The 11150-nt window shown below is 41.8% G+C and overlaps 1 long non-coding RNA gene across 1 annotated transcript; it reads left to right on the top strand.

Moving 5' to 3' along the window:
- Positions 1–8304: 8304 nt before the first annotated feature.
- On the top strand, positions 8305–10345 carry LOC121449263. The gene is made up of 3 exons (XR_005974513.1): positions 8305–8516; positions 9327–9454; positions 10303–10345. It is a non-coding gene; the product is annotated as an uncharacterized LOC121449263 (long non-coding RNA).
- Positions 10346–11150: the final 805 nt, after the last annotated feature.

Here is an 11150-nt window from a genome sequence, read left to right as displayed (position 1 = left end):
TGAGACTCAGATGCCATTCTTTCTCCCAAAAATTAAAACTAAGATGTAACGTCCTTGGCTCAAAGCATAAAACATATTTGTTTCCCCCAAGGAGAGCAACTGAAATGATATCCGATGTACAGAACTCAAAAACTAGAGTCAAACACGTAAACCATGTGAATGAACTCAGAGAAGATAGGAACAAAATAATCCCTTGGCAAGGACACGCTAGCAAATGCCTGAAGGAAATGAGAACACTGTAGGATATGAAAAATGAATTCAATAAGTAGAAACACTGAAACATGCAAACTGAAATGAAACAAGAAATGAAAAATGCAATAAGCCTAATAATAACACAAAGAGATCAGTCCATTAGGAGACAGGATATCAGGCTTGCAGATAAGGTAGAGGAGCTGTATGGCTCAGTCAAATAAAATAATGAATTAAAACGTTCCTTGCAAGTAGCAGTACTTAATGATAAAAGTGAAGTTTCAGCTGCATGTTCTGTACTTATTTGCAATATTCTAAATTTTTGAGACAGTAGCTCATGCTGGAGAGCCACCTCTATCCTTTCCTCCCAGACCTCCACTACTGCCAATCAAACATCCAGAATTACACTATTAGCAAAACTGATATTCCAACATGAGGCAATATAGAATGTGAGCAAAGAAAGACATCAAAACAGAACTAGAAAAATTAAGTTGTTTTTATGTTAGGAATGGGTCTGAACATCTCAAAATAATGGCAAGGTAAAAAAAAAATCTTACGTCTATGCGAGCAAACATAGCTTTGCCAAGTCCAGCATGCAAACACATTCAGCAAGGGTCCCACTAGGACTTCATTTCTTTGAGTGGTCAGAGCCCACCTCACATACTTATGTCAATGGCTAAGTTAAAAACAACACAATTGACAACCTAACAACAATTTTGAGCACCATTTTTTAACATTTTGACCCCAAAAGTGTTGACCTTCGAGAAGTTTGAAATTCTCCAAGGAGCTTTTTTACATTTTTTTGAAATGGAATTGTGTCTTGTTTCAGTCTTTGACAAAAAAAAAAAGACAAGAAATTCTGTTTACATTTCTCACACTTATATGTACAATTCTAAATTTTTGATGAATTCCAGGAGTGGTGGTTCATGTCTTTAATCTCAACCCTCTGGAGGCAGAGGTAGATGAATCTGTCAGTCAAGATGAGCCTGGTCTACATGGTGAATTCTAGAACAGCCATGGATTCTCAGTGAGGCCCTGGCTCAGAAAAAAAAATATCTGAGAGCTGGAGAGGTGGCTCAATGGTTAAAGCACTGACTGCTCTTTCAGAGGACGCAGGTTCTATTACCAACACCTACATGACAGCTCACAATCATCTGTAAATCTAGTCCAGGGGATCTGTTGACCTTTTCTGGTACTTTCTGAACTTTGTGAGTACTGCATGCATATGGTCCAAAGACATATATGCAGATAAAGCACCCAAATATATAAGCTGTGGAATAATGCTTTTGTACACTGTAACGATTTGTCACTCATATTGGTTTAATAATGCCTCACTGAGAAAAGGTATCAAGCCACATGGCTAACCATAGACAAGGATTATGGGGTTTTTTTTTTTTTTTTTTTGAGACAGGGTTTCTCTGTGGTTTTGGAGCCTGTCCTGGAACTAGCTCTTGTAGACCAGGCTGGTCTCGAACTCACAGAGATCCGCCTGCCTCTGCCTCCCAAGTACTGGGATTAAAGGCGTGCGCCACCACCGCCCGGCTGATTATGGGTTAATTTAAGTTGTAAGAGCTACTTAATAGGCCAAACAGTTTATAATTAACATATAAACTTCTGTGTGTTTCTTTGGGGCTTAAACAGCTGCAGGACTGGGTGGAACAGAAACTTCTGTCTACACACATAAAATAAAAATAAATAAATGAGCCAGGCATTGGTGGCGCACACCTTTAGTCCCAGCACTCGGGAGGCAGAGGCTGACAGATCTCTGTGAGTTCGAGGCTAGCCTGGTCTACAAGAGCTAGTTTCAGGACAGGCTCCAACTTCAGAGAAACCCTGTCTCGAAAGGCCTAAAATAAATAAATAAATAAATAAATAAATGATTTTATAAAAAGCCCAATAGAAGCCAGGTGGTGGTGGCACATGTCTTTAATCCCAGCACTCAGGAGGAGGAGGTAGAGATAGGCAGATCTCTGTGAGTTCAAGGCCAACCTCCTCTAAAAAATTAGTTCCAGGACAGCCAGGAATGTTATACACAGAGAAACACTGTCTTGAAATACCAAAACAAACAAAAAACAACCACAATGGAACCATCTGTGGTGTGGTGTTCACTCAATGAATAACATCGACAAAGAGAAAAAGAAGTATATCTTCTTTATCTGGCTTTAACAGATAAACCTGAACTTAATGCAGTCTTATTTTTAAATAGATTTTATTTGTTATGTATGAAGTGTTCTGCCTGCATGTATGCCTGCTATCCAGAAGAGGGCACCAGACCCCATTACAGATGGTTGTGAGCCACCGTGTTGTTGCTGAGAATTGACTCAGGACCTTTGAAAGAACAGGCAGTGCTCTTAACCACGAAGCCAGCCCTCAGTGCAGTCTTAGTTCTACAGGGACTACTCTAACACACTGCTACCTTGGTTTTTAACGTTGCTAATGATTTGTTCTGCATTACGTGCTGGGGATCAACTCCAGGGACCCACACCTAACAAGGACCTTATGACCCATATACCTCAATAGTCCTGCTAGCGATTGTTGAAGTCTTTGCTCACAAACACAATCGGCCTGTCTCCTGTGATGAACAGTGGAAGCATCATTTTATGTATCCCAAGAGGCTCACTATAATTGGAAACTTGTATTTTCAGGGAGGGATTCTGAAAGACCCCCAGTGCTGGGGAGACTCTCACTCAAGTCTCGGGGTATCGACTTCCCAGTAACTCACAAGAGACCGTCCTTGCTGCAATCACTCGAGGCTTTAATGATGAGCTGAGAAGGGAACTAGTGCTCTGGGGCCGAGCCTCATAGCCCACGCAGGGGGAGAGTTCGACCCCGAGTGACCGAGAGAATCGATTTTTAAGGGAAGAAACCACAGCCCAGTGATCCGGAATTGGCAGGGAGTATGTCACAGAAAATTCCGAAAATACCAGTGAAGATTACAAGGGGGCAACCCCCTGCCTCTCAGGACCACTCCCAAGGTCATAATCAGCTAGTTCTTAAAACACTTTACAATGACAATCACAAGGGGGAAACTCCCTGTTTATCAGGATTATTCTCAGGATTACAACCTAACTTTATCGTCAGCTAGTTCCTGAAACACAGTCACTAACCGGCTAATCCTAGATTTTTGATTCTTCTCTTCCTGCTTGGATTTTTGGCTATTTTCTTCCTGCTGGGGAGGTCTGGATTTACCCAGGTCTTTCAGATTCAAGAAAATATGATGAAATCAGATCAGATTTTCTGACGTAATTAGGGGCACACTGCACTGTAAGGTGTTCCCTGTCTTTTAGATGAACTCATTTCTGAAGAAGACACACTTCACTAATTTTGTTGGAGAAGCAGTGAATATGACCGGAAAGAAATACTGCAGGCAGAATATGACATTTTCCAGATTTGTAATTTCACACATAGTCTTGGACTTAGGGTGAAAATAGACAAGTTTAGATAATGACTTCCACATGGTCAACAGCACTATTATCTGAAGATATGATAGAATGTGTCACAGGAAGTGGACAGATGTGCTTGGCCTAATATTACTGACTTACACTACACAGCTGTAATCTACTTGTGTTTCCTAACTCACTAAACTGAAATGGATCGTCAAATAATCAATTTTTCTCTCTTAGAATTTTGACAGCAGAAATCATAGCTGTAAAATGTATTTGGGGTCACATACATCCAACATTTCACTTGCAGATTTCCAGAAAATGAGTTCTTTTCTCATTTCCTATTTATTTAGGTTTTTTTTTTTTTTTTGGTTTTTCGAGACAGGGTTTCTTTAGGTTTTTTTGAGACAGAGGTTCTGTAGCTTTTGGAGCCTGCCCTGGAACTTGCTCTGTAGACCAGTCTGGCCTCAAACTCACAGAGATCTGCCTGTTCTCTGTCTCCTGGGTGCTGGGATTAAAGGCATGTACCACCACCATCTGGCCTCACTTTCTCTTTTTAAAAGGGCATTTTTGCTTATTATTTGAGTATTCCAGGCATGTATACAGCAATATTCTCTTGGTATCATTCTGATTACTGCACAGTTGTTTTCTTCTCTACTACTGGATCTCTGACCCAGATGTTAAAAACATTGAGACTAATTGTAAGTAAAGAGTTAGAGACAAAAAAAAAAACTCAAAAAACATGCAGGTCACTAACTTACATTACAAAATATTGTTCAAGCATTTTTACCAAGAGGACAAGAATTTCTAACGTCTCTAAACACACATTAACATTTTCATGGCCCACAATAGATATTTTATGAATTATAACCTTGGTTTTACTTAGATTTATTTATTTTCATTTTAAGTGCATGAGTGCTTTGCCTCCATAAGTGTGGATGCACCACAAGACTGCCTGACATCTATGAATATCGGAAGAGGGATTCGGGGCCCCTGGAAATGCAGACAGCTTTGACCCCTCTGTAGGTCCTCTTCAAGAGCATCAAATGGCTGGGCGGTGGTGGCGCACGCCTTTAATCCCAGCACTCGGGAGGCGGATCTCTGTGAGTTCGAGACCAGCCTGGTCTACAAGAGCTAGTTCCAGGACAGGCTCCAAAGCCACAGAGAAACCCTGTCTCGAAAAACCAAAAAAAGAAAAAAAAGAAAAAAGAAAAAGAAAAGCATCAAATGCTGCAGACAACTGAGTCATCACTCCAGCCCCCAACCCTAACCCATAGAGGAAGTGCTCAGCTGATGACTCTCTCTTTGTCTCTTTCCTTCTGGCACAATTCCTTTAAACAAATAGGTTGTTAATCATCTTTATCTGGGTGAAAAAATATGGGAACTTGTACCCGTCCAGCAGGTCCAGTTATTCCAAGGTCCTGAAGAGGCGCTACCACAAAGAAACATGGGTGGGAGAGAGAATGAGACCAAGCAAAGTCCTGTTGTCAAGGTCTCTCTTTATTAGGGTAATGGTTGTGGCTTCTACAGCTCTCGAATGAGGAATTTGGCTTGGGATGGGGGGCAGGGGCAAGAAGGAACCTTGCCTGGGCAGCAAAGGTCACCAGTCAGCACACCTAGTGTTCTCTGTGTAAGCGGAAACGTTCCTTTTGTGATTCCAACAACAAACAATTCTCTAGATAGTTGGAATGTGGGGCGGGTTCCATTAACAAATAGTTCTCACTATAGTTGGGGTGTGGGCAGGTTCTGTTAACAAATAATTCTCTAAATAGTTGGGGTGTGGGGCTCTCTGCAAACATCCTTAGGACAATGGTCCCTTCCATGGCCTTTAGGACGCTGGCCCCTGACAGGAACTAATATATATTTGCCTTTCAGGAGTGCTGCAAATGAAATACTGAGTTTGTGTTTCCTTGGCAATTTTAAGGTATTTTTCTAATGTGTCTGGTTTTATAATATTTGCTCAGAACTACATGACTTATAAGTTGTGTGCTGAAGTTGAAAGGTTTTAGCATTAGGAAAACCTGCAGTTTAGTCTGAAGTGTTATCTCTGCTTGCTCAGATGGAGTGAAATCTTAGAGTGATAAGGAGAATATTTCTCAGAGAACAGAACTCATAGGCTGAAATTTAGCTTACTGAGGTATAAATGCACTTCAAGGGAGAGTAGTAAACTTCAAGCTGCCAAAACAGGCCCTATTTCAACATTGCAAAAGCATCAACTGGAAGAAAAAGGAGGGCAGAAAAACAACCCAGTATATGCCCTATTCCCAGATATACTTATGCTAGTGCAGAAACAAAAGACAAGTGAAGCTATCAATACGACAGGACTCAAAATGCCACAGTCATGTCCTTAGGGGGAGAGTAAACTCAATGATATACTAAACAAAGAATTCAAAGAATGGTTATGAGAATACACTAGAAAATCAAAGCGGGCACCAGTCATTTCCTGAGGGAAGTCAGTGAAATCCTAACCACTTGCATATCATAAAGAATGTATTTAGTTAGGATGTGACAGAAATTCAATAAAGATATTGAAAAATTGAAATAGAAGTGGTCACACACATGCCTCTAATCCGAGATTATTAGTCTTTTGTTTATTTGTTTTGATTTTCATCTTTGAAAACTTGTAATTTTTGTATCTTGTTTTATTTTGTTCCTTTTTCTTTATTTTAATTTTTAAAATAAATCTTTATTATGTGTAGTATTGTGCCTGCATGTATGCTTGGACACAAGAAGGGGGCACCAGATTTCATTATAGATGATTATAAGCCACCATGACCTCTGGAAGAGGGATCAGTGTTCTTAACATCTGAGCCATCGATCCAGCCCTCTTTTTTTTTTTTTTTTTTTGGTTTTTTCGAGACAGGGTTTCTCTGTGGCTTAGGGGCCGGCCTGTCCTGGAACTAGCTCTGTAGACCAGGCTGGTCTCGAATTCACAGAGATCCGCCTGCCTCTGCCTCCCATGTGCTGGGACTAAAGGCATGTGCCACCATCGCCCGGCCCTCTTTTTCTTTTTAAAGAGAAAGAAAACATAATGTTTAGTGCATATGGAGTTTTGGAATATTTGGACTCTTTGTGAGGTTATAAAATTGATCAAAACATTGCATGAAGACATATTTCAATAAAAGATACTAAAGGAAAATAATTCAAATCACTAAATAAAGAAATAGAAGATTTCAGAAGATGGAAATATGTCACATGCTCATGGACTGGTTGGAGTAATATATAAAAAAAAATGATCATCCTAAATAAAGCAAACAACAGATTCAAATCCCCATCAAAATTCCAACATAATTCTTGTATGTTTTTTTTTCTTCAGTTCTGGTATTTGGAGACATGGTTTCTCTTTATAACCTTCTTTGTAGACCAGACTGCCTTCAACTCAGAGTTCTGCCTCCCTCTGCTTGCAGAGTAATGTGATTAAAGGCATGTACCACCACTGCCAGGCATCTTCACGGATCAAAAAGGGACAATTTTCAGTTTCATATGTAAGTACACACACACACACACAAACACACACACACACACACACACACACACACACACCAGGATAGCCAAGACAAACCTGAATAATAAAGAAACTCTGGGGTGATGCACTAAACGCTTTATCAGTAAAAACAAGACAGCATTGGAAAAGCAGACACAATGATGAATTGTGCAGTTACTGGGCTAAAAATCAGCTAAAAAATGAAATATTGGTGGACTTCCTGCTCTAGGGTGTTAATTCCCAAATCAGATGGTTTCATTAATATGGCATACAGCGAGACAGACTGGACTGGTTTGGAAGCTTCAGAAGACAGAAGGAAAGTGTGCTATGGAATTCTGTAAGTGACATACATTCTCCAAACGGAGCTGGAACAGTGAATGGACACTGAGAGCATGGTTTGACCATTATGATTCAATGTCTGGGAAACATTTGTTTATTTATGCAAAATGTAATAATTTATTAGAAAAAAACTCACAAATGACCACAAAAGACAGATTTTCCTTACACTGTATGGAATGCCTTTCCCTAAGTCCCACATCCTATCCTGTAGTTGTAATTCTAGCTGAATCCTTGCCTGATTATCAGGCACGGCTGGTGTTCTAACCCAATCATGACCCACAATTTCCATATCTCAACTTCTCAGCCTCTCCTTATGCAAATGCTATGGTTTTGGCTCACATTTTACACATAAGAAACCAGGACATGACTAAAATTCCAGGTCTGAAATAGGGTGTCCACAATCAGCTCAGGGATGCTCAGGAATGGTTTCATGCAATAGAGCTTTGCTTAGTAATTATTTTAGACATACAAATCAGCTTAAAGAATACTTATTAATGTAAACTTTGTTTAGAAGACAAAAAAGTTTATTTCCTCCAAAGTTGAGAAAAACTCCAATAAGTTTTTTGGTTTGTTTGTTTTCGAAACCAAGTCTTTCTATAGCTATAGAGCCTGTCCTGGAACTAGCTCTTTTAGACTAGGCTGGCGGTGGTGGCACACGCGTTTAATCCCAGCATTTGGGAGGCAGAGGCAGGCGGATCTCTGTGTTTGAGGCCAGCCTGGTCTACAGTACTGGAACTCCAGGACAGCCAAGGTTACATAGAGAAACCCTGTTAAAAAATGAAAAAGGCAAGGAGAAACCCTGTCTCGAAAAACCAACCCCCCACCCCCAACCCAAAAAAAAGCCCTCAATAGGCGGGTTTAGAGGGAATACGTAGCCGGAAGTGGTTGTAGTGGGCGGGGCCAGGAAGAATGGCTTCGGAGAACCAGGCTGAAGTGACCGGAAATCCCGCTAGTCCCTTTTGGTCTCAGGGAACCGCGTCGTCTGGAACCGGGTGAGGAAGACCCCGCTGTGTGTTCGGGGACCTGAAAACTCCCCGGAGCCGCAGCCTCCACGCCGGGCGGCCTGGGAAAGTCAGCAGCGCAGTGGGGGAACCGCAGCCCGGGGCCTTGGAACCTCCCAGGTCAGAGGAGCTGAGGGGCTGACACCCAGGAGGGAAGGGATGGGGCTGTGCTCGCTGAGGCTGCTCAGGACGCTGTCAGCTCCCGCAGTCCTGCCCGTGGCTCTGGCGGAGGCGGCGGCAGCTCGCTTCTTCACCTGCAGCCATGTGCTTTCTTATGCGCCACGCGCACCCCTTAAACTTGTTCATCCGTCCTTTACAGTTCTCGCTCTCGCTCCTCGCAGGCTCTCTTACCTGGTGTCTGTCTGCCTTGGCTCTATTGCTCATCGTCCTCCCCCAGCGTGTTCTCTTAGCTGCTACCCTGGCCTACCGCCAATGATACCCGGTTTTCCACTTCTTTAGCCTTATAGAGACTGCTTTCAATATTATGTTGTTTGTGTTTTGGTATGCTGTGTTCCTATGTTACACCTAAGGACCAGGCAAGCCCAACTTGTATGCTGCGGGAGTATATCAGGCCACACTATTTTATAGTTAGCAAATGCACGTTAAACAATATTATAAATCTTTTTTTAAAAAAAGAATATTTATTTATTATGTATACAATGTTCTGTCTGTATGCCTACAGGCCAGAAGAGGGCGCCAGACCTCATTACAGATGGTTGTGAGCCACCATGTGGTTGCTGGGAATTGAACTCAGGACCTTTGGAAGAGCAGGCAATGCTCTTAACCACTGAGCCATCTCTCCAGCCCTATAAATCTTCTTTTAAGTATTTATGATCACTCACCTGTATCAGAAACACGTCCCTTTTGTTGAGGAAAAGCACTCTGCCTAAGTACACATGACCAACATTTTTTTTTTTTTTTTAATTTCAGGATTTGTTGACATTTAGTGCTGTGAATGTGAACTTCTTGTAGGAGTGGAAATGCCTAGACCCTCCCTGCTCACGGGACTTTTAGCTGAGATCTCCTGTTAAAGAGCTGCAGCAGTTGGGATTCTGAGGGTAAGAATAGTTTTCTTGGAGTCTCCCTTCTTCTGCTCCGGGTTCCTGGGAAAACTACTCTGGATGTGTGGGATCTGTGTGTGAATGAGTCTCATATCTCACAGAGTAAACTGAAATACAAGGAGAAAGAGACATAAGAGACATTTTCATTTATTTATTTATTTATTTGTTGTTAGTTAGTTGGTTTTTCTTTTTTTTTTCTTTTTTTTTGGTTTTTCGAGACAGGGTTTCTTTGTAGCTTTGGAGCCTGTCCTGGAACTCCCTTTGTAGACCAGGCTGGCCTCGAACTCACAGAGATGCGCCTACCTCTGCCTCCCTAGTGCTGGGATTAAAGGCGTGCGCCACCACCGCCCGGCAGTTAGTTGGTTTTTCAAGACAGGGTTTCTCTGTAGCTTTGGAGCCTGTCTTGGAACTTGCTCTTGTGGACCACACTGGCCTTGAATTCACAGAGATCTCTCTGCCGCTGCCTCCCCAGTGCTGGGATTAAAGGCGTATGCCACCATTGCCTGGCTAGAAATCTTTTTCTTTCTTTTTTTTTTTTTTGGTTTTTCTTTCTTTCTTTTTTTTTTTTTTTTTTTTTTTTTTTTTTGAGACAGGGTTTCTCTGTGGTTTTGGAGCCTGTCCTGGAACTAGCTCTTGTAGACCAGGCTGGTCTCGAACTCACAGAGATCCGCCTGCCTCTGCCTCCCGAGTGCTGGGATTAAAGGCGTGCGCCACCACCGCCCTGCTAGAGATCTTTTTCTTAATATTTTCTCTTTCCTTAATCCTTTGGGAGGTGTCAGCATCTTCACTTTTTGCTCCTTGAAAAGTTCCAGGTGTTTTATAAAGAATCTCTTTCTCTTGTGCAGCCTCACATTGTTCAGTCAGTCCTGCTCACCTGGGAATCAAAACAAAGAGCCCTGGATGGTGAAGAGAGGAGACAATAGCAAAAGATCCAGGTTTGTTACAGTGATTGAGAAAGGCGTAAAGAGACTGGGAAGGGCTCAAGTAACAGAAAAATAGGACATGAAATTGGTTTTGCCACATTCTGATTAATTCTAAATGATTCTAAAGAATTCCACAGAGATTAATCTCAGGATTTCCTATTGGTAGATGTTTGAAGACTGTGTATGTAAAAAATTAATACTCAGAGGCAAATATAATTTTATTTGACTTTGCATGGGAATGATGTCCCTCTTTAATTTCCATCTCTGGTTGTGTTTTTATATCACTATTAAGTGGTTTCATTAGTATAATTTTTTTTTTTTTTTTTTGGTTTTTCGAGACACGGTTTCTCAGTGGTTTTGGAGCCTGTCCTGGTACTAGCTCTTGTAGACCAGGCTGTTCTTGAACTGGCAGAGATCCACCTGTCTCTGCCTCCCGAGTGCTGGGATTAAAGGCGTGCGCCACCACCGCCGGCGTGTATAATTTTTTTTAAAGAATTCATTTATTGCCGGCGGTGGTGGCGCACACCTTTAATCCCAGCACTCGGGAGGCAGAGGCAGGCGGATCTCTGAGTTCGAGGCCAGCCTGGTCTACAAGATCTAGTGCCAGGACAGGCTCCAAAGCTACAGAGAAACCTTGTCTCGAAAAACTAAAAAAAAAAAAAAAAGAATTCATTTATTTATTATTTATACAGCGGTCTACCTGCATGTGTGTCTGCACACCAGAAGAGGGTACCAGATCTCATTATGGATGGTTGTGAGACACTATGCGT

Source organism: Microtus oregoni, unplaced genomic scaffold (genome assembly GCF_018167655.1).
Source record: "Microtus oregoni isolate MIOR12 unplaced genomic scaffold, Mior012 000006F_ref0000085, whole genome shotgun sequence".
Lineage (NCBI taxonomy): Eukaryota > Metazoa > Chordata > Mammalia > Rodentia > Cricetidae > Microtus > Microtus oregoni.
This window is presented reverse-complemented; position numbering and strand designations above follow the sequence as displayed.